This window comes from Schistocerca americana, chromosome 1, assembly GCF_021461395.2.
Source record: "Schistocerca americana isolate TAMUIC-IGC-003095 chromosome 1, iqSchAmer2.1, whole genome shotgun sequence".
NCBI lineage: Eukaryota > Metazoa > Arthropoda > Insecta > Orthoptera > Acrididae > Schistocerca > Schistocerca americana.
The window spans coordinates 741,091,044-741,114,316 of NC_060119.1; the positions used below are offsets into that span (position 1 = coordinate 741,091,044).

A 23,273-nucleotide genomic window follows, 5' to 3' on the forward strand; every position below is an offset into this window, starting at 1 on the left:
GCCCGGATGGCAAACAAGATTAACGAAAAGTTCGCTTCGTTATTGAGAAGAAGCTGCTTGTAACGGCTTTCAGCCATCTCATCCGCCTTGTCGTTTGACGATATCATGTTTATCGCTAGTTTTGGATTTGATCGAGGTGCCATCACCCGTTTTCATGAACAGAACGTGAAACTACGCCGAAAACCGTTCTCGTAATTTGCGAGACTTTAACAAATATGCGTGAACCGTCTAATCTATTCGCTACAAATATCTGTAGAAATGGAAGCTTTTTTTTAAGAAAATATTTTATATGTGATCAAAATACAATCGTTTCGGATACTATTGCAAGTAGTCTTCGTCAGGGTGAAGCTAACTGCATTAGCAGCCGGAAAGTGCCAGTTCTATTAAAAAGTCGCAGTCACACATCAAGCATTTTTTCTTTTCTGAAATTGACTCCTGAAGTGGAAACGCACGCACTATTATCAAAACGGTGTTTATATTTAATCGAAATATTGACAGAACTATGATGTTTAACACATTTTGATTTTGTTAACCGATCACTCCCTTAAGACTGCTTCAGGTTGCGGAACAACAAGAAGTAAGCTTATTATGATAATAGTGTCATCGTTTGAAATGATATTTTTCATCAAGTAATTTTCCGGTATTCTGGTAATGGGCCATGCACGAAACGCGGCAATTTGATTTCTGTAATAAATGGATTCTTCTTCTCTAGCGACGTGAAGCAGAGGGAGAGCTTAGTTAATCATATAATGGTCGCACGACTCGCGCGCTGCTTTGTGTTGAAAGTAAAAAAGAGCCCTCTTAACAGCGCTTGAGAGCCCTCGAGGAATAAAATTATACATTTTTACAACCCTTAGCAAATATCTTGGAAAAAAGAGACGTGGAGTGTGCAGAATCAGGACTACAATTATTGCCGGCGCGGGGCAGGTCCCGATCGTTACCCTTTGTTTACGTGTGAAAACAGGTGACACAGCGATTTCGCATTCTTCGTCTTCACGTTTGGCAAATTCATTACCTAGTTTGCAAATGTTTCACAACAAACCATAAGGAGCGTCACTCTGTTGTTGCCATTTGTTACAAGCTACCGATTACATTCAAAGAGGTGCATAGGTCCATTTTGAGCTAGTACTGCTTCCGTATCTCAGTATACACATATAAAAAAGTCTTACGTGGGCTGACCCATACCAGTCTGAGGACGATCGCTTGTCGGGAAGCTGGTTATCTGTGGAATCATTCCGGAATTATTTGTGGGCAACAGACTGAGTGACACGCCCTGTATTATCTAGCTGTCACTGTATAATCACGTGTTATTATTGAAAGTGTCATTAGATTCTTAAAAATTTGTGACCAACTTGTGTCGGTGTTATTTTGGAAAAACAGAGCTACAAGAATCTGCTAAAGCTTTCAAGCCTTGCATGCCCGATGCGTGATAGTTACGTGAGCGTGCTCAGCGCCGCCCGTGCTACAGCGTCCAGACTTGTGGACTCGCATTAAGCGATGAGTACTCACGTTGCGAAGAGCGTCCGGTGCGGCGTCACGGCGGTGGTCGTGCCCTGGCCGCTGCTCGTGCTATGCTGGTGCCGCGGCGCCCGACCACACAGCACTGGAGACGCGGCTGGCAGCGTCGCCGCCGCCAGATGGCAGGCGGGCGCCTATCGATCGGCTCGCGCCTGCGCGGGGGTAGCGTCGCGGCGCCGGCGCCCACGTCACGCCGCCAACAGAGGACAGCAGCACGGCACGGCCGCGTGGCACCGCGCGCCTCGGGGTCAGCACGCACACCGGAGTACCCGGCAACAATACCTGAAAAATACACTCGCGGAGGACACAGTGCTTATGTAAGTCTGCAGACTCTCGAGGCGGTTGTCACCGAAGTTAGTGTGGCGTTCGCTGTGTTATTCAGTGGTTTGGTATTTAACTAATTTGTAAATGAAAATGATAATCTTATTTTATTGCATTGAGTAATTACTAAATAATTTTTCTCCCGGCTAAAGATTTTGTCAAGTTGCTAAAGAACTCCCAAGTTAACGTCGCGTTAAAGTGTTGTCTGTAAGTTGTGTAAGTGTCACTAAATCACAGTTCATACAACAGATTCTATACAACTATTGGTTATGATGGAAGCAGTTATCTTCAGCAAAATGATCATTAAAACCACCGAATATCAGCCGCGCACAACACTGACGTATGTCACCCGAAACAATGTTCTTCGCAAATCGTGAGTAATTAATTTCGGCTCCATACATCAGCTAGAAAAGTTTCTTATTAGGATCGTGCAATGAGCACTGTTTCTAAAGAACCAATCCGATTCGAATCATTTTCATTAAAATGAGTTCGGGACCACCGGTGCACATTTATTTTTACACATTTGTATTACGTTCGGCATTTATGTCTGCAGAGTTGCGTAATTTGAATTTGCCGCTGAGATAATTGTTAAGATGGCGGCAGACAATTGATAGATACTTTCTATTGTTAGACCAACTAAGTAAGTATTTGAAATGCTTATTAAACTCTATAAACTCTACTTTCGTATTGTGCACTATTTAGACTTCATCGAGCAAACATTTGATTTTTTTCTAAGGAAAACACAGACAAAAACGCGATACAAATCGCTATCATCAATGGCTACGCTCGTTGCAGCGGAAAGAAATAATTAACACAGATAGTGCTTAATGAGAGAGGAATTAAAGTTACAAATAATTATTCACTCATATTTATAATAATAATGAACTTTATTCTCAAGTAATAATTAACAAATAATTACAATTTCTTAACAGACCTCAGTTTGATACGCGTCCGCAACCCACAAAAGCCAACCAACAAAAGGTAAAAAACAAAGGAAGACAATCGCAGATCATAAAAGGAATTCACAATTATCATTGTCTTTGTATGATACACATCGATATGTCCAATTACATCATAGAATATTAGTATTTATCATTGTTTTCAATGTTTTTTTTATGTCGAATAGATAATGTTTATTACTGTCAGAGGCATAATTTCCTCTCGTCGCACTGTAGCTAAAATTTATCTCGTGGATCTTACATTAGTCTTCTGGGTTCTTAGGCGGCGTCATATTTGTTCAGACAAACGACGTTTCACCTCCTCTACTTCAGGATCTTGTGGTTTCCTCTTTAGAGTAAGCACTGTCAGAGACCATTTTTTTTTCTTCCCAAAAGGATGGGGCCCCTCCACGACCACACCAACGTGGTGACCAAACCAAAAATTCTACTGTCACCTCCGTATACCATGTTAGTTTTTGAATTAGGAGTTACAGGATGCGGGCTGTGATGTTATCCATGCATTTGGATAAGATTACTCATTAACATGGTCCATCAGGAGATAGAAAGTGGACGAAAGCGATCGAAGGGTAGCGGTTGTAAGGGCAGAGGAAAAAAAAAGCGCCAAGTAAAAAAACCTCTGCGACACTGGGCGGGTAGTAAGGGCAGTAGCGGCTTGCTATCTGCGACAGTGCATGCAAGGTGTGGTTATGTTAGTGCGAGGTATCGTGCATCGTTACCTTTGTCGTTCCTGGAGCTCGCTGCGGGGCTTGCTGCAGTTGCTGCGTCCCTGTAACAGTTCAAGTTCGTCATACATTAGTAGGCGATCGGTCATAGAACGGCTCACAGACAGTGTAGGGGGTGTGTGTGGCTGGTTTGTGTGCTGAGTACAGTACGGTTTCCCTGAGGTTTCCTGTTTTTCGGCGGGTCGAGCATCTGCGGTTACCAGTAGTAGCTGTTGATTGGCGACTCCATGTTGTCTTGTGCACTACGACCAGATAACAGGTATACTTGCAATAGTAAAAAATATACGACCAATGCTGTCTCTTTTTTCAAGTAGTAGCTGTGTTGCAGGGGCTAGCCAGTACTGTCGTGTTAGCGAGCTAAGAACCATAGCTGTTTAGTTCCTTGCCAATAGTGTCTTTGGTCTATTATGTTTCCATCTATGGTTGTGGTCAGGGACCAGCGTCGCCTTCCCTTATATACGGGAGTTTTTCCGCGCCTGTCCTTGAGAAGTAGGATTATTGGGTGCAAAACCTTGGGCTGCCATTCGTGGACTATCCTTACTGGATAGTAAGAGAAGTTTTACTGCGCTAATGCCGGAATGCGGTAAGACTCCTGTGGCTACCATTAGTCAGCCAAAGTCATTCGTTAGAAAGTGGTTTTCTCGCACATACGCTGGAGAAGAGCTATTGGTTAAAATTCATCCTTCTGCTCTTGGTGGGCCCACGTAATTGACTAGAAGCGAAACGGGCGGAACATGAGAGGGCTAATGTTTATCCAGAGTACCATTATCCGCAGAGGTGGCTTCCAGGGCGTTGTTTGTATTGCTCATAGGAAATTGGAAATTTGTGGTAAGGTCTTCTGGGACCAAACTGCTGAGGTCATCGGTCCCTAAGCTTACTCACTACTTAACCTAGCCAACTTACGCTAACGACGACACACACACGCGCACACACACACACACACACACACACACACACACACACACACACACACATGCCCGAGGGAGGACTCGAACCTCCACGAGGGGAGCCGCGCGGACTGTGACAAGACGTCATAGACCGCGCGGCTACCCCGCGCGGCTATTGCTCAACGCCGCGGCCGTATATTCACTTCCTTGATGGGAAGGAGCCCGGATGCCGGAAGCATATAGCCATCCTCTGTATTGGAGTTACATGCGTTCTTAAATATTGCAATCCCTTCTCCGACTTTCCTTCTATAGATGTTGGTTTCCTTAACCAACAAACATACGTTATTGAAATTGATTTCGAGGCCACAGTTCTCGTAATGTTCCGCTATCGCCAATTTCATACTTTGTTTCAGGAGCGTGTGGCTTTCGTGTTCCTTAATACGTTCTTAAACAGTCTTTCTCGTTTCGCCTACATACACTTTGCCATAGCCACAAGTCATTCCATAGACGCCCGCAGTTTGGGAGGTAATCATATATGGGAAACGCCTCCCGCCGGAGGTTTGAGTCCTCCCTCAGGGGAGTGGCCGAGCGGTTCTAGGCGCTACAGTCTGGAACCGCGCGACCGCTACGGTCGCAGGTTCGAATCCTGCCTCGGGCACGGAGGTGCGTGATGTCCTTAGGTTAGTTAGGTTTAAGTAGTTCTAAGTTATAGGGGACTAATGACCTCAGAAGTTAAGTCCCATAGTGCTCAGAGCCATTTGAACCAGCCTCCCTCAGGCATGAGTGTTAGTGTTGTCCTTAGCTTTAAGTTAGTTTAAGTAATGTGTAAGTCTAGGGACCGATGACCTCAGGAATTCACACACATTTGAACGTTTTTTTGTATGTGAAACTCCTTTGTTTTGTTTGAAGAAAGTGGTCTGAATACCGTTTTTTCATACAATTCTGCTTACTCTATCAATGACCCCGGAAACCAACGGTAACTTTAACAGAATCAGAAGGCGGTTTTGTGTCTATTCTATATTTCACTTAAAAGCTCTGTCTATAAATAGACTGTCAACGTCATTGGCCTTCATTGTCTTCTTTTAAAAAATCTAGCTACGATTCCAAGCTATGCCATCGCTGATACGGAAGGCACATTAGGACAAAGTTGAGCACTGTTTGCTTCTGGGCTGTATGTTTGTGCGAAGTGGCATCTAAATACCTATTTGCATTTCTAGGCTTTCTATATAGTCTGAGTCCTAGAGTGTTGTCAGATCATCTATATACCTGCACATCTTGGCATCTCGGAACGGAAGACAGTCTTCACTATCAACCTATTCGGGTGAATACCATTTAAGAAACTGTGGAACCCATGAAGCTCTTCGTCGACCCATATAACAAATGTTTTATCCAAACACAAAGAGGAGCCAACAGAGAGGCTTCAAAGGAGCACTAGTTAATAACTATTGCTCAATTTGTTCCAAAAAATCTTAGCTGCTTCTCGCGACGTGGGTGACCGTCAGATAGTTCTTCGGCATTAGGGCAGGAAAACTGCTCTTACTAATTACGATGGCCCACCAGGCCCACCAATGGTACCCCAACGTTTTTTATCCAATAGTCCCACTTCTCCAGCACAAGTGCAGGGCAAATACCCTTTATAAGAGATGGTGATGTTGGTCTCTGACAGTGCTCACTCTACAAAGGACACAACAAGATCCTGAAGAAAATACCAGCAGATCGATTACTTGAAAAAAATGTGACACAGCCTAACAACCCAGAAGATTTTAACTTTAACAAAGTACTTGCTAACCCTAGACGCATACACTTTCAAGAAATTACGTTCGCCTTATTGTATCCTTCCTATCTAGTCGCCCATCCTAACAACGGTAATTCCCTTATCTTCCATACTACCTATTTTCCCTTTATTGTTATTTCATTCCTCGCCCGACATGGGTGAGAGGTGGGCTATCAGCGGTACAAAATATTGTTTTTCAGTCAAGGGAATTTAAAAAATGTAAAAAAAAATGTGAATAAACTTTGGGACTGTTTTTATATTGTAAAATTAAAAATCAAAGACCGATAGCTAGGAAACGAAAATACATACACTGTAAGAACACAGCACAGAATGACAAAATTTTTCTGAGGAACAAAAAAAAAAAAAAAAAAAAAACTGTAAGCTGATGTACTGCACCATCACGTAGCATCTCAAGGACCGACACAACGTGAGAATTATTTCGGGAGGGTTGAGTGGTGGGGGTCGAAAAGATAGGGGTGAGTTAGAAAAATAAGTATAATGATCTGGTGGCATTTACGGTCGGGAGCCCCATCTGGGGAAGTTTGGCCGCCGAGTTGCAAGTCTTTCCAGTTTATGCCATATTGGGTAACGTGCGTATCGATGATGATGAAATGATGGTGAGCACAACATATCACCCAGTCTCCAAGTAAAGAAAACTCTCCTATGCGGCCGGGAATTGAACCTAGGCCCAGTGTATGGCAATCAGATGCGCTGACCACTCACAAGGGAAACACGACAAGTGCCGTAACCAGATTTTCCAGAAACTTCGCTCACTGGAGGAGGGGTCAGAGTAAGTAAGCACGTGTCTCGACTTCTCTGTAGACACTCGACCGTTTCTGAAAATTTTTATTTTTGTTTTTCATTTATGTATCTACGTCTGTAGAAGTTTACTACGCATATGTTTTTCATTGTTTATTAGTATAATGTTATCCTTATTTGTCTGCCAGCTGTGGGCCAGGTCAATGAATTAAAAAAAATGACAAAATTATTTAAAATTATATTTGATGAAATTCATGTAGTGTATCTTGGTAGACAATGATTTGCAAGCGCCAGTTTTCGGAAAAGGGATCCATTATGCATGGTGTGCCGCGAAATTACTGCCACCATACGAAATCTTTAGCAACGTTAACGATGTAACTCTTCAGGCTTTCCTGGCGATCTAATGAAATCTTGGGTTGCCGTTAGCTTCGTTCTTGCACGAGATGTCGGTAACGTAGCTTGTAACCTTCATACGGTGTGACCTGAGATTGCTCCTCGAGTGGACCTGGTCCGGTATTCATGTCTGTGGCCTTCCATCCCCAACGGTGGTTGCAGGCGTTCCCTCTGCTATCCGCGCCTGATCGCTGCGCCCCGACCTGCTGGAGCGCTACCGTTCTGTTCTCTGTCCGCTGCGGTTCTGGCCGTTCCCTCTGCGGTCCGCGCCCGCTAGACCCGCTCCTGGGTGTTTCATCTTCAACCTGGCGCGTTTGGAGTTCAGTCTGTGTTGCCAGGAGTTCTCCTTGCGGTCCTCTCCCGCTCACTGCGATCTTCTGGAGCGTCGCCGTTCCGTTTTCGGTCCCCTGCGGTTCTGGGTGTTCCCTCTGCGGTCCGCACCCGTGGACTCGCTCCCGGAAGATCCATCTTCGGTCCAGAGAACATGACACTCTGTCTGGGGGTCGTTTTCTATACCCACACCTTCAGTTCTTCTATTCACGGAGTGCTGCAGCTGTCTCCGTTGCTCCTTCAACAATTCCAGAGTAGGATCCCAGGCTCTGCTTAGCTGGTACATGTCGCTGTCCATGAGAGTGTCAGTTACTTTCATCTCTGTCGATTCCCTTATATCACTGAGCCGTGTGTGGCTCGCTTTCACGCCGTTTGTTCTTTGGCATTTTGTCACATCGAGTGGCGTCTTGTTTCTTTCTTACTTACTGGTGTCAGGAAGGTGCTGGCTTGCCTCCTTATCGATACTAGTACTGTAGTACTATCTTTCGTGTGATCGCTAGTATTCCCGGGTGGGGACAGAGCCACGAGGAACTCTCCATGGCGCGAGGCCAGGCCGGGACCACTGTTGGTGTGAACGTGCTGTCGGGTCACGAGGCGCTAGCTGCGAGAGCTATAAGGTTCGTTGCCCACCGAACCTGGACGCTCAAGTTGAGTTTAAGTTAACCAGTTACGAAGCCTCAACTATTGTGATATCTCTTCGTTCATTTACAGGTTGTTGCTCCATAGGACGCTCAGGCTATCAGCAATGTATGATGTGTTGGTGTTGGCGAAATCTTGCAGCCGTCTTCCTATATTGTGATTAATTATTAAACTGACTGTTACTTACCAGTGAAGTGCACCAGCGGTATTTTCTGCCTTGTGGCCGTTGATGCCCCTGTTACCTGCCCTGGTCGTTAGTGTACTTTTCCGGCAGTGTGCCTTTCCTCGTCGTGTTGATGCTGTCTGGCACGGCGTGTAGTTCGACAGCCTTTTAAGTTATTTGGTTCATATTTGCTTAGAGTGGTTATTGTTCCCTTGGCTGTTTTTAAAAGCCAATTTCTGATGATGTAGTGCTGTTCATATCCTCCTCCTCGGCCAATATTTTCCATCGTTGTGGCGTTGGTCGGATGGAAGGGAATTGGTTAAATCGTTGGTCGGTCCTTGGGCCATCCCTGGATTCGGTTGCCATCTGATTGTTTAACTTCAACTCTTAGCTGCCTGTCTCATCTAGCCTTATACTTGAGCTACCTTCTCAGGCTGACCCTTGGAACACTTCTGAGCACCATTTGTTCTTTTTGTTTTAGATTGTGATTTTCATTTTATTTTGAATTATTGTACGAGGCCTTTGGCCATGTATTAATTCAGTTCTTTTTAAATTTTACATACAGGCCTTCAGCCACGTAAAAATTAAAATTTTGAAATTGATTTTATTTTAAAAAAGAAAAAAAATTGTTCTTTGAAACTGGTTCTGTCTGAAATTGTTTGTAATTCAAGCCCTAAGGATTTACGTGAACCCCTTTTAATAAGGTCTTCATCCGTGTGTATTCTTTAAACAAAATTTTTTATAAGAAGGATGGGGTTTATTTTAAATTGTTTGTCTGATTTGTTGTTCAGGCCTTCAGCTGTTATTTCAAAATTGTTTTTGGCCTTCAGCCGTGCAATAAGTTAATATTTCTTTAATTAGACCTGCGGCCATTTTGTTGTAAGTTTAAAAGGAAATTTCTTGGTTGGAAAAATTGTTCATTAATGTGTTTTAATTATAGTTGCCCTTCAGTCGTCTAGTGTAGACCTTCAGCCGCTAATTGTTTTCAATTGAATGTTTTTTTTTAAAGTTAACCTTCTCTTTTTAATTGCTTTTGATTTCTAAGCCACGTCTTTAGCCGTTCTTGTTTTTGGTGTGGTTTTGGGCCTTCAGACCAGAAAGCATATGAAGTTCCTTAACTAGGCCTTCAGGCATATTGTTTAATTGTGATCTTTTAAAGCAATGTGTAAATGAATGGTTCTTAGAAAATGAAGTTGTGTGTTTGATTGTTCAACTCACAGTAACTGTTTAGGGCCCCATCCACAATCATAACCTTATCCTGTGCGCTCTCTGAGTACCTACCAATCTGGTTTCAACCACTGTCCCAAAATCTGGGTGTCAGTGCTAGAATCTTGGTTTCTTCATAATTCATGGCATGCTCTAGTTCTACACAGTGTTCAGCAATGGCTGATTTCGTCACCTCTCTTAATGGGGTGTGCCTTGCACCTGATAGCCGCTGTTCTTGTCATCTGGCCAATGTAGGACATGACACATTGACAAGGTATATTGTAAATGCCTGGTTTTCGTAACCCCTATATCATCTTTAACATTTCCCACCAGTCCCCCAATGTTGCTCAATGGACCGAAGACACACTTGACGTTGTCTTTACGGAGGATCCTACTGATTATGGCAGAAATAGAACCAGTATATGGCAGATATGCCCTATTCTTTGCTTCACCTTGCTCTGCTTCTGGAACCTGTGGTGTAGTGACTGGTTGGAGTGCCATCTCAATTTGTTTAGTAGTACATTCCTTTTTGCAAAACACTGTTTTAAGATGCTCTATTCCCGTTGGTAGGCTCTTGGTCCAACAGGATACATGCTCTATCGACCAATGTCTTAAGAAACCCGTTCTTCTGCGCATGGTGGTGACAGCTGCTGGCCTACAGATATAAATCAGTGTGTGTGGGTTTTTGATCCACCCTGTGGCTAATTGATCCATCTGCTTTCCTCATTCTCAGTTATATGCTGGATGTATTCTAATCTCTGTCTTCCCCTATAGTTTTTACCCTCTACAGTTGCCTCTAGTACAATGGAATTTATTCCCTAATGCCTAAACACATACCCTCTCCATTGAAGTTATTCCCTCATGTCTTAACACACATTCTGTTATCCTGTCCCTTCTTCTTGTCAATGTTTACATTATGTTCTGTTCTCCGCCGATTCGGCGGAGAATCTCCTATCTGATCAATCTACCTGATTTTCAGCATCATTCTATAGCACCACGTCTCAAACGCCTCGATTCTCTTCTGTTCCGCTTTTCCCACTGTTTATGATTCACTACCGTACAGTGCTGTGCTCTATAGGTAAATTCTCAAAAATATCTTCCGCAAATTAAAGCCGATGTTCAATAGACTTATCTTGGAACCCACGCCCGGGTTCCCGGGTTCGATTCCCGGCGGGGTCAGGGATTTTCTCTGCCTCGTGATGGCTGGGTGTTGTGTGCTGTCCTTAGGTTAGTTAGGTTTAAGTAGTTCTAAGTTCTAGGGGACTTATGACCACAGCAGTTGAGTCCCATAGTGCTCAGAGCCATTTGAACCATTTGAACTTATCTTGGCCAGGAATGCCCTGTTTGCTTGTGCTACTCTGATTTTAATGTTCTCCTTGCTTCGTCCATCATGGGCTATTTACCTTCCAGGATAGCAAACTTCCCTAACTTCATCTTCTTCGTGAACACTAGTGTTGACTAAGTTTTTTACTATTCTCATTTGTGCTACTCCTAATTACTTTTGTATTTTCCAGTTTACTCTCAATCCATGCCTTTCACTCGTTAGATCGTTCATTCTGTTCAGCAGCTGCGGTACTACTTCTTCACTTTCAGTGAGGAGAGCACGGTCATCAGTGAATCTTATAACTGCTATGCTTTCAAACTGAATTTTAATCTCACTTGAGCAGTGCGCGGCTCGTGTTTGTGCCGTTTATTACTTGACATCTTGTCTTTGCGGTACTGCGTTTGTTTCTTATTCGATTTAGAGACGTCACTAAGTTGCTGGCTTGCCTGCCGGTGAGTGACAGCAGCAGCACTCATCGACAAGAGCACTGTCATACTATCTTTCGAGCTACAGCTAGTATTTCCAGGTCGTCGTGTATTGGGAGTTCAGTGGGGATGGAGCAGCAGTGAGGTCCGGACAGCCATGACTCGCCCAACCATTTCCGGCACACATGACTTTAGTGGGGACGACCTTGGTTGGTCGTTCAGTCGGTCGTTTCATCGGATGAGGTGTATTTGGTCGCCGACTACTTCCGGGTTCTCTGTGTGTGCCGACTTGTAATTCTTCCTAGTTGTTTCACAGTGACTGGTTTTAGTATTGGTCGAGTTGTTGGCGGAAGTGTTTCATGGGACAATGTGTGGCTTGTGTTGTTTTGACTGAGTAGTTATTTAAATGCTGTCTGCATGCTGGATTGTAGTCAGTCGGTTGGGACGGAGCAACGAGGAAGTCTATGTGGCGCGAGGTCAGGCTGGGACGGTTGGCGGCGTGCACTCACAGTTGGATTGTGAGGCGCTAGCTGCGAGGGCGACAAAGTTCGTTGCCCACCAAAGCTGAACACTGAAGTCGGGTGGTCAGTTACCGTGTTATGAAACCTCAACTGCTGTGACATCTCTTCATTCATTGCCGGTTGTTGCTTCCTTGGCCGTTCTGGCCAGCAGCAATATACCGTGTGTCGGAGTCGGCAAAATTTGGCAGGTGTCTTCCTGTATGGTCTTTAACTATTAAATTGGTTGTTACTTACCAGTGAAGTGCACCAGCGGTATTTTATGCCCTGTGGTCGTTAACGCCCCAGTTAGCTGCTCTCGTCGTTAGCGTAGTTTCCCGGCAGTGTGTTTTCCTCGCGATGTTGATGCTGTCCAGCCCGGCGTGTAGATCGACATCCCTGTTAGTTGTTTGTTCATATTTTTGTCTTAAGAGTGGTTCTTGTGCCTGGGCTGCCTATAGATGCCAATTTTGAAGACCTAGTGGGGCTGGTATCTTCATCCTCGGCTATTATTTTCCGTTGTCGTACCCTTGGTCGGGCGGAAGAGAATTTATTAGGTTGTTGTTTGGTTCTTCAGCCGTCCCTGGGTCTGGTTATCATCCAATTATTTAACCTTATTCTTGGCTGCCTGACTCACCTTACGTTAGAACTACCTCCTACGGCCGATCCTTTGGAACACTTCTGAGCACCACTGTTCTTTTGGTTTTAGATTGTGATTTTCATTTTAGTCTGTTGTACTGTGCGAGGCCTTCAGCCGTCTATTAATTTAGTTTGCTTTAATTTTAAAATAAGGCCTTCAGCCGACATAAACAAAAATTGAAATTGATTTGTGTAAAAACTAAATTTTTAAAGTTCGTTCTATCTGAAATTATTATTAGCCAGGCCTTAAGCTCTGAGTTGTTCAATGTCTTGTGTGTGGCATTCTGCAGAGTATTTAAGTGAAATATTTTTTTTTAAGTAAGGCCTTCAGCCGCGTGTATTCTTTAAACTAATTTTTATAACCTGTGTTCAGGCCTTCAGCCGTTCTTGTTTTTGGTGTGGTTTTGGGCCCAGCAGGTATTGCAAGTTTTCTTAACTAGGCATTCAGCTATATTGTTTTAATTTGGTTCTTTTAAGGCAATGTGTAATTGAGTGTAAGTGAGTGAAAATACAGTTTGTCTGTTTTGTGCAACTAACAGTAACTGATTACGGCGCCCTCCGCTACCATAACCTGATCCGCTCCATTCTGCGAATCTAGATTTCACCGCTATTGAACCTTTCTTTACATCCATCATCGCTTCTTCGATGTATAAATTGAACACTAGGTGCCAAAGACTCCATCAGTCTTAGACTCTTTCAAATCCGAGCACTTCCTTCGTGGCCTTCCAGTCTTACTCTTCCGTCTTGGATCTTGTGCATTCTTGTACATATTGTATGTAAATCCCTTTCCATATACCTTTCCCAAAAGTCAAATATACTAAAAAAATGGTCGAAATTCCAGGAGTAACTATGGAGGTTCAAAAATGGTTCAAATGGCACTGAGCACTATGGGACTGAACATCTGTGGTCATCAGTCCCCTAGAACTTAGAACTACTTAAACAACTACTTAAACCTAACTAACCTAAGAACATCACATACATCCATGCCCGAGGCAGGATTCGAACCTGCGACCGTAGCAGTCGCGCGGTTTCGGACTGAGCGCCTAGAACCGCTTGGCCACCACGGCCGGCAACTATGGAGGCGTAAGCCTACTAAACAGTAACTGTGGGTGTACGATATATGCCAAAAAACTTTCTGATACATGAACAAAATGATTTTACACCGGAGACTCATTTATAGATTGTGTTTGCTCTGTAAACGAGACACGTCATTAAATCTTTCAATACATATAACTTTGTGGATTATGAAACACTCTTGGACTGGGTCACGAGATCTAAGTTAGGGCAAATTTTAGGAGAGAATATCCATCTACTACACTATGTGATCAAAAGTATCCGGACACCTGGCTGAAAATGACTTACAAGTTCGTGACGCCCTCCATTGGTCATTCTGGAATTTAATATGGTGTGGGCCCACCCTTAGCCTTGATGACACCTTCCACTCTCGCAGCCGTACGTTCAATCAGGTGCTAGAAGGTTTCTTGGGGAATGGCAGCCCATTCTTCTCGGAGTGCTGCACCGAGGAGAGGTATTGATGTCGGTCGGTGAAACCTGGTACGAAGTCGGCGTTCCAAAACATCCCAAAGCTGTTCTATAGGATTCAGGTCAGGACTATGCGCAGGCCTGTTCATTACAGGGATGTTATTGTCGAGTAATCACTCCGCCACAGGCCGTGCATTTTGAACAGGTGCTTGATCGTGTTGAAAGATGTAATCCCCATCCCCGAATTGCTCTTCAACAGTGGGAAGCAAGAAGGTGCTTAAAACATCAATGCAGGCCTGTGCTGTGATAGTGCCACGCAGAACAAAAAAGGGTGCAAGCCTCCTCCATAAAAAACACGACCACACCATAACACCACGCCTCCGAATTTTACTTTTGGTGCTACACACGCTGGCAGATGGCGTTCACCGGGCATTCTCCATACCCACACCATGCCATCGGATCACCACATTGTGTACCATGATTCGTCACTCTACACGTTTTTCCACTGTTCAGTCGTCCAATGTTTACGCCCCTTACACCAAGCGAGGCGTCGTTTGGCATTTACCGGCTTACGAGCAGCCACTCGCCCATGAAATCCAAGTTTTCTCACCTCTCGCGTAACTGTCATAGTACTTGCAGTGGACCGTGATGGAGTTTGAATTCTTTAGCGATGGTCTGGATAGATGTCTGCCTATTACACATTATGACCCTCTTCAGCTGTCGGCGGTCTCTGTCAGTCAACAGACGAGGTCGGCCTGTATGCTTTAGCGTTGTACGTGTCCCTTCACGTTTCCAACATGACTATGACGTCGCAAACAGTGGACCTAGGGATGCTTAGGAGTGTGAAAATCTCGCGCACAAACGTGTGACACAAGTAACACCCAACCACTTGACCATATTCCAAGTCCGTGATTTCCGTGGAACACCCCATTCTGCTCTCTCACGATGTGTAATGACTGCTGAGGTCGCTGATGTGTAGTACCTGGCAGTAGGTTGCAGGACAATACACCTAATATGAAAAAGGTATGTTTTTGGGGGTGTCCGAATACTTTTGAGCGGATAGTGTATGTAGTGATGGAAGTCGGATATCAAGAAATAAAGTATAGACCAAATGATAGAAATAGGGGAGGATGACCATGCATAAGATGGTTCCATTAGTTTTAAATTGCTGGATTTCGGTGCAGTCAGAGATGTCTAACCCGTAAATGTATATGATGATGAGGTAGTAGAATTCCAACATTTCATATGATAAGTGGTCTTAAATGTTCATGTTACATTCATCGCTAATCTCATTTCTACCACTCTTCATTACTTCTGCTTCTTTTTGACTTACTCTCAATCCTTATTGTGTATTCAGCAGATCCTGTATTTCTTCTTTGCTTTCAGCGAGGGTAGCAACGTGATCAGCTAATCTTATCACTGGCATCCTTTCCCTCTGAATTTTAATCCTACTTCTGAACTTTTATTTTCGTCAGTGGTTCTTCGATGTTCATATGGAACAGTAGGGGAGAAACTGCCTCAGTGCCTTATACCCTTTTGAATCTGGGAACTTTGAAGGCCGAGTGTTTCTTCCTACAGCCTCCATTTCACTTGTCAGACTTTATTTGCGCTGCTTTTTATGCAGTTATTAGTCAATATGTCCTCAGCGAAGCGTAATAACAATGCATTTTGGTAAGAGGTTGACTCTGGTTTGCGTATATTATGCAGAATATTTGCCTGAGTTAATTTTCTGGCTGGGAATAATTTCTGTCTGCTCTGAAGCGAGGTTGGCTGTAAGTTCGCTAACGGGCAGAGCCTACCAAAAAGGGCAGAGGTAAAGGTGGCTTTTCCGCTTTTTGGAGAATCGCCCATGCCGGGGGGCAGGCAACACAATAGGATCGCTTCTCGCACAGCAGACTGGCGCCACACGCTTCAGGGGTTGCGAGACTGTGAAAGAACGCATTCGTCCTGCCAGAGGAGGCGAAGCCTATTTTTCTGCGAGCCAGGGCAGGGCACTGACTGGGCAGAAAAAGGTGAGGGTGGGGCTAGTGGATACCATGACGATGTGGGCGCAACACTGGCTCCAGCGACAGTGCAGTGCCAGATTTTTTTGCATCATTTACGGCAGAAAGGTGCGTTTCCCACTGAAAATGATGAAAGTCAGTTTGATTGGCTGTGCAGTAGATGACGTCAACAGTAATCGTGGAGCTGCTTAGTTTTTGCATGAAAATCTCCTACTGGTTGACTCTTTGTTGCATAGACAAGTAGGGAGTGCATGTGTTGGTGTACGATGATTCAACTGGTGCTGAAAAGGCAAAGAGTCTTTCTGGTTTGCTGGAGGCCTTTTTCGGCGCGATTATGATGGAATGCTCAGCTGATGGGCTTTTAGCGGAGGCAGATGGAAGATGGCGCAAACCGCCAACAACTGCAGAAAGAGACGTGGGTGCGGCGCCCCGAGCAAGACAGTGAGACAGAAACACGGGCACGGCGAGTGAGCTGTCGGCTCTGTGAAGACAAATAAATTGCAGGTGTTTGCCGCAGCACCATTTCTGAGGGACAGCTGTATCTATTGGTAAGAATATATGCAGCTTTGCTGTTGCGGAAATTCATGTGTTAGATTACTGTCTATGGTGAACTTATTTCCAACAGTTTGAAGTTTAGCAGGCAATTACTACTACGCGATTTTCTCGGTTCACAATCATAGTCAACTTCTGTATGCTGTTTATAGTCCTCGAAAATTTCCATCCACTGGAAGTAATAGGATTCATTTCCATTCCCATTGCACTTTTTGACAGCGATTTTTTGTGATATTTATTAAGTGCAGAGCTTATTCACACCCACTGTATTTTCTACTACCGTTCCTCGGTATCTAATGTTTGATCCCAGTAGTGTGAAACCTTTTATTCATTACTTTGGATAGGTTTATTATTTTTTTGCATTGATTTTCACTACTGATGCGAGTGTACAGTTACTTACTGGGAGGTGCCGTCTCTCGTTTGCGTTATTCTTGCATGTGGATCTCGGTAGGTGCGTGAGAAGTGTTTTTCTGTGACAAAAGTAAATTATGGGATACGAAGTCGTAAGTGGTGTGCAAAGGCTATCATCACAACACCGCACTCTGCACAACGAGAAGCCGATAGCAAGATCGTAACTTGCAATGTATATAAAATTAAAGGTAACGGTCTTGAGCCTACAAGTCCCCTTACACTTTCTCTTCCCACCAGGCGTCTCTGTAGTTAATAGTGGACAATACCATCCGACTTCTGTCTTCATTTTCCTATTCTATTGTTCTCATTTTATACATAGATGGATACTGGATAGTACTTTCCTCTCTTTCTCTTTCTCTTTCTCTTTCTCTTTCTCTCTGTCTCTCTATCTCTCTCTCTAGCTTATACTAAATTTATGAGAATATAAAAAAACCTCACAGGAACGCTTTTTCTACGTCGACAGATCCTTTAATGGTGTCAAATTTTTCGTAAGTCCTTCCTCCATTACGAAGAAAATCACTCCGTCTTCAGGCCACAAGTGGCCCATCAGGACCATCCGACCGCCGTGTCATCCTCAGATGAGGATGCGGAGCCGGCCATGGTGGCCGAGCGGTTCTAGGTGCTTCAGTCTGGAACCGCGCGACCGCTACGGTCGCAGGTTCGAATCCTGCCTCGGGCATGGATGTGTATGATGTCCTTAGGTTAGTTTGGTTTAAGTAGTTCTAAGTTCTAGGGGACTGATGACCTCAGATGTTAAGTCCCATAGTGCTCAGAGCCATTTGAACCATTTGAGGCTGCGGATAGGAGGGGCGTGTGGTCAGTACACCACTCTCCCGGTCGTTGTGATAGTTTTCTGTGACCGGAGCCGCTACTATTCGGTCGACTAGCTCCTCAGTTGGCATCACGAGACTGAGTGGACCCCGAAAAATGGCAACAGCGTTTGCGGCCCCAATGGTCACACATCCAAGTGCCAGCCACACCCTACAGCGCTTAACTTCGGTGGTCTCACAGGAACGGGTGTATCCACTGTGCCAAGGCCGTTGCCTCCATTACAAAGAGCAGCGTCAGAACTGCCTCTCTGATGTATTTACCTTGTATATAACTAAACTGACCGTCACCTAGCAGATCCTCAGTTTTCTTTCTCGTGTATCTGTGCTATTCTTTCCAACATATTGATAGAAGAGCTGTTACACTGTTTATGTGATAGCTCTCGCATGTATCTTCATTTGCTGTATGGACGATATTCTTCAATCTCGATAGAATTTGTCCAGTTCAACCTGGATAATCCTTTGGTGGCAACTTCGCTCTACGGGTGAGATATTCCAAACGAAATCGATCCCTTCTTTCTTGTTTGTTTGCAAATATATCAAAGTTCTGTCGAAAGATGACTTTAATAACGGTGTCTCTCTGTCTTCCAGCGACTCTCACTTGTTCTTATACAAAGTCAGAAGACAGTTTCCCTCTCTAGCACATTCTTTCCATCTTCCCTATCTTTCCACTGCGTTTAACACTGGAATTCCTCCTGCACACTTGTTATTGCTGTTGTTGTTTTCAATTTTGTAAAACGATAATCAATAAATACAATCTGTATCATGGGGACACAGCGTATTACATATTTCGTTACACATATCACACAGGACATCGACCTATAAACAAGTGAATTAGAAAGGATACTTCACTAAAATTCTGCAAGATGCTGGCGACTACTAATACGTTGCAAACATTAAAACAATATTTGCACAAAAGGAAAACCAAATAAGCAGACAAGTGAGGCAAGATGCACGTTTCTTGTGAAAGGAAGTAGCTACAAAAATGAGAACATAAGATAAAAGTAGAAATATATATTCCTGATGCAGTATACATGGAAAGCCATTTAGGGAGAACAGATGATGCGTCGATTAAGTGGGCAAAATGATATTGAGAAGCCATGCGGAATATGAACCGTAATGTGAAGACAGAATAGACAGCTGCCTAACACTGAAGTGGAGGACATTATTAAGAAGAAGATAGCGACTGTTTCTACTTGTAACCTATTGTTTATTTTAACCTGTGGTTGTTTATTGCTTTAGTTTGATGTTTTTCACTGGTACTCAAAATTCTGCGCAGAATGACGTTTAATTCCATTTAATATTTTTTTCATATTCAGCTAGTGTGTCAGTAATTTGTGATCGGGCATCGTGTATATTCACATCTTCATGAACGTTGCGAGCTATAATTGACTGCTGTTTTTCTTTTGGCACCCAGAAATAATAATGGGGATGGTCTAATACTCAACCTGGTTCAAAAACGGCTCTGAGCACTATGGGACTTAACATCTGTGGTGATCAGTCCCTAGAACTTAGAACTACTTAAACCTAACTAACCTTAGGACATCACACACATCCATGCCCGAGGCAGGATTCGAACCTGCGATCGTAGCGGACACGCGGTTCCAGACTGAAGCGCCTAGAACCGCACGGCCACACTGGCCGGCCGGCAATACTCAACCTGAGATCGCTTTACACCTTAAATTGGTTTTTCGGTCTCTGTTTTAAGATGTCGCGTAATTTATTTCAATTGACGCTACAAAACCCTGTCGTTACTTCATAGCAGGCAAATTACAGATTTTCTTTAAAAACTTACTACCATTACAGAGTTAAACCAAAATTTACTATTCGGATACCTCTGAATTTTGTTTATCATGTATGTAGGTGGGTTTATCGTCCCCGTCGTAGGTAACATGTTACAGTATCAGTCGACAAACAAGGACGTTGTGACCAGTAGAACGAATGTCCGTTCCGACTGGTCTATAACGACAAAATTTAGATCGTGAATGACTGGCTAGAAACAGAGCCCAAAGCACAGAAAAAGTCTTCGTGGACTTGGAAGAGCAGTGTGAGAGAAACAAACTGTCAAGTATTCAATAGTTGAACAGTAGATGAAATTATGCCATCTGATGTCGTCAAGTGAATGACAGTTGCCACGTATCCGACCCTAGCTGCCAGACTGACCTTTTGTTGTCTCCCAACAGAAAATGTAAAGAGTTGGCGAGGAAGTTAGTCATTGTAAAATGATTGATCTAGATAATCTGAAGTAGCGTCAGCAGTAGATGGACGTATTAGAGCGAAAGCAACAGCAGCTGCAGTGTCAGCTGGTCCACCTGCTACAACAATGACAGCGGCAGCACCATCTTCCCATCAGTAATTCACTTGTTTCGAGGAAACAAGTGGAAATTGGGAAGTTTCATTGCGGCGTTTTGTTCTCTATTACCAGACAAATCAAATATCTGACCATATCTGTCAGGGCGTCGGTTTACTGTCTTTTAGTGGAAAATAGAGGGTGTAACAGGTATAAGTACAGATATTTTTATATGTGAAACTTTAATATGTGCACACATCAGTGTATTGGTCGTTTTTTCCTCTGCGACGAACTGTCTTCCCACAAACAAGCCACAAACTTTGCGACTTAGTTCTTTGCATGGCCGTAGCTGGGCCACAAAGTGGACTACACCTGTCAATATAGACTTACCATTTTGTATCCATGCGTCCACACTTAAACACCTGATAACATTAATAACTTGCTTCTGCCACATGTACGAGCGCTTTTCGGAATGTAAGTTCCGATCGGCTGCGAAATGGAAAACACAATGAAAATGAAAAAAAATTTTATCCGCAACAGTTGGCCAAGCCTTCCAGCTATCTATCTAGACAGTCGCCGCTTCAAATGAGACATTTGTCGTGGCGTTGTACAAACTTTCCAGTACCCTCGTCACAGAAATCAGCCACCTGTGCTTTCCACCAATTCTCTACACTGGTCTGCCTTTCATTATTTGTGCCAAAATGTTGTGATGTTGTCTTCGTAGCCAGCGGTTCATGTGAGCAGAGATGAACCCTGGAGGGAGTCAACTGAGGGCTGTATTGTGGGTGATGAAACACTTCCCATCGAAAACGCTGCAGGAGCGTCTTCATTGTCCCTGCAGAATGCGGCTAAAACTGTCTTGAAAGAAGAAACGCATGACATTTATGTTATGTGGGCTGCATAGCTTCAGGCGAAATCTCTCACCAGATCCACATAACTGCTGGGAGACACTGTTGTTTAAGGAATTTCTATGTGATCTCTTTGCACTCTGAAACATAGGATTTGTAATAGCTGTAGTTGTTAGTCTAAAAATGCGGAAAATACCCTTCACGTCATTCTTTTCAGTTCAGAGTGCAAAGAGATCACAAAGAAATTCCTAAAACAACAGTGTCTCCCGCCAATTATGTGGATCTGGTGAGAGATTTCGCCTGAAGCTATGCAGCCCACATAACACAAATGTCATGCGTCTCTTCCTTCAAGACAATTTTCAGCGGCATTCTGCAGGGATAATGAAGACGCTCCTGCAGCGTTTTCGATGTGAAGCGTGTGATCACCCACAATACAGACCTCAGTTGACTCCCTCCATGGTTCACCTCTGCTCACATGAACCGCCACCTACGAAGACAACATGATGTCATGTTGTTCAATATACCTTCGTCAGTACCGACGTAAATATGACCTGTTATACCTATTACGCCAATTATAGTAATGTCGGTTTATTGAACTTCAGTACTTCATATAATTCTTCTGGGTATCATTCCCATCAGCCATTCAGAGTCGTGAGTGGCTTTTGTGTTTGTATTTGCAATGTTACTGGATGTGTCAAAACCATTAACTAAGAAGCGGTTATGGGATATTGATAACGCCTTGTCAGTAAAAACTGATATAGCTGTTAAACAATTTTCGTTAGCATTGGTTGCAATAAACGTTACAGTTATTTGCAATAATGGATCAGTTGAAGCACTCTGCTCATACTCCTTTTCTGTTGTTTACAACTTTCTGCCATGGAGCAGTACATCATATGGACCACTGCAGCTTCAATTTCCTTCTTTTAACATTTGTCCTAGAAACCTGATAGTATGGAATCAGTTCCACATGTTTTGCACAGCAGACTGAATCAATTTCTACATCCAGAGGTTCGCATAATTTTTACATGCAACAAAATTAGTAACACGCAAACTCAGGTCATTGCCTTGGATATGAAATTCATCAGGCTCTAATGGTTCTTCTTCATGTCAGTGGGCTGCTTTCCCTATTCCTAGATCTCTGAATTACTGTATTCGCCAGCTAGCTAACGTGAGAGAACATAAGGCGAGATGATTAGCACGTCCGAGAGTGGAGTGAGATGTCTGCTGATGGCACTCCGGGGGCAGGAGCGCGGCGGCAGAGTGGCTGCGGGGGTCCGGCTCGGGCTGGCGATTAATCTGGCGGCTGGCAGGCGGCCACGGCGCGGCGCGGCGCGGCCCACGAGGTGGCGCCAGATTGCCCGCCTCGTTTTCCGACCATTATTTCTTCATTACGGGTACTCCGCGGGTCGGCTGGGTGCGGCACGGCGCCAGCACTGAGTCCGGCACTTGTTCCCAATGTCGGCTGGCTGCAAGAAGCAGCGGCCGGCCGAAGTAACGGGAATACTAACCTATGGCGTACGATGCGCGACTTTATACTCGTATCACGTGCCACAAACGGCTTCAGTCACTCTGAGGATCAGTGAACATTCACAGATGGCCATTAACATTCCACCATAAATAAATAATTAAATTTTATATTCTAGGACAGAAGGTGGCAGGCGTAAAATACAGGGAGCGAAAGTCTACTTACAATTTGTACAGAAACCAGATGGCAGTTATAAGAGTCGAGGGACATGAAAGGGAAGCAGTGCTTGTGAAGGGAGTGAGACAGAGTTGTAGCCTCTCCCCGATGTTATTCAATCTGTATATTGAGCGAGCAGTAAAAGAAACAAAAGAAAAATTCGGAGTAGGTGTTAAAATCCATGGAGAAGAAATAAAAACTTTGAGGCTCGCCGATGACATTGTAATTCTGTCTGAGATAGCAAAGGACTTGGAAAAGCAGTTGAATGCAGTGGACAGTGTCTTGAAACGAGGATATAAGATGAACATCAACAAAAGCAATACGAGGATAATGAAATGTAGTCGAATTAAGTCGGGTGATGCTGAGGGAATTAGGAAATGAAACACTCAGAGTGGTAAAGGAGTTTTGCTATTTGGGGAGCAAAATAACTGATGATGGTCGAAGTAGAGAGAATATAAAATGTAGACTGGCAATGGCAAGGAAAGCGTTTCTGAAGAAGAGAAAATTGTTAACATCGAGTATAGATTTAAGTGTCAGGAAGTTGTTTCTGAAAGTATTTGTATGGAGTGTAGCCATCTTTGGAAGTGAAACATGGACGATAAATAGTTTGGACAAGAGGAGAA

The 23,273-nt window shown here is 43.9% G+C and overlaps 1 protein-coding gene across 1 annotated transcript in view; it reads right to left on the reverse strand.

Annotated features, from left to right (window-relative positions):
• Positions 1-1,593, reverse strand: part of LOC124593974 (follistatin-related protein 5-like) — a 503,257-nt gene extending 501,664 nt beyond the window's left edge. Inside the window, exon 1 of the mRNA XM_047132326.1 lies at positions 1,510-1,593. The gene's annotated coding sequence lies outside the window, so the exon portion shown is untranslated. The remainder of the gene's footprint in view (positions 1-1,509) is intronic.
• Between the last annotated feature and the right edge of the window lie 21,680 nt (positions 1,594-23,273).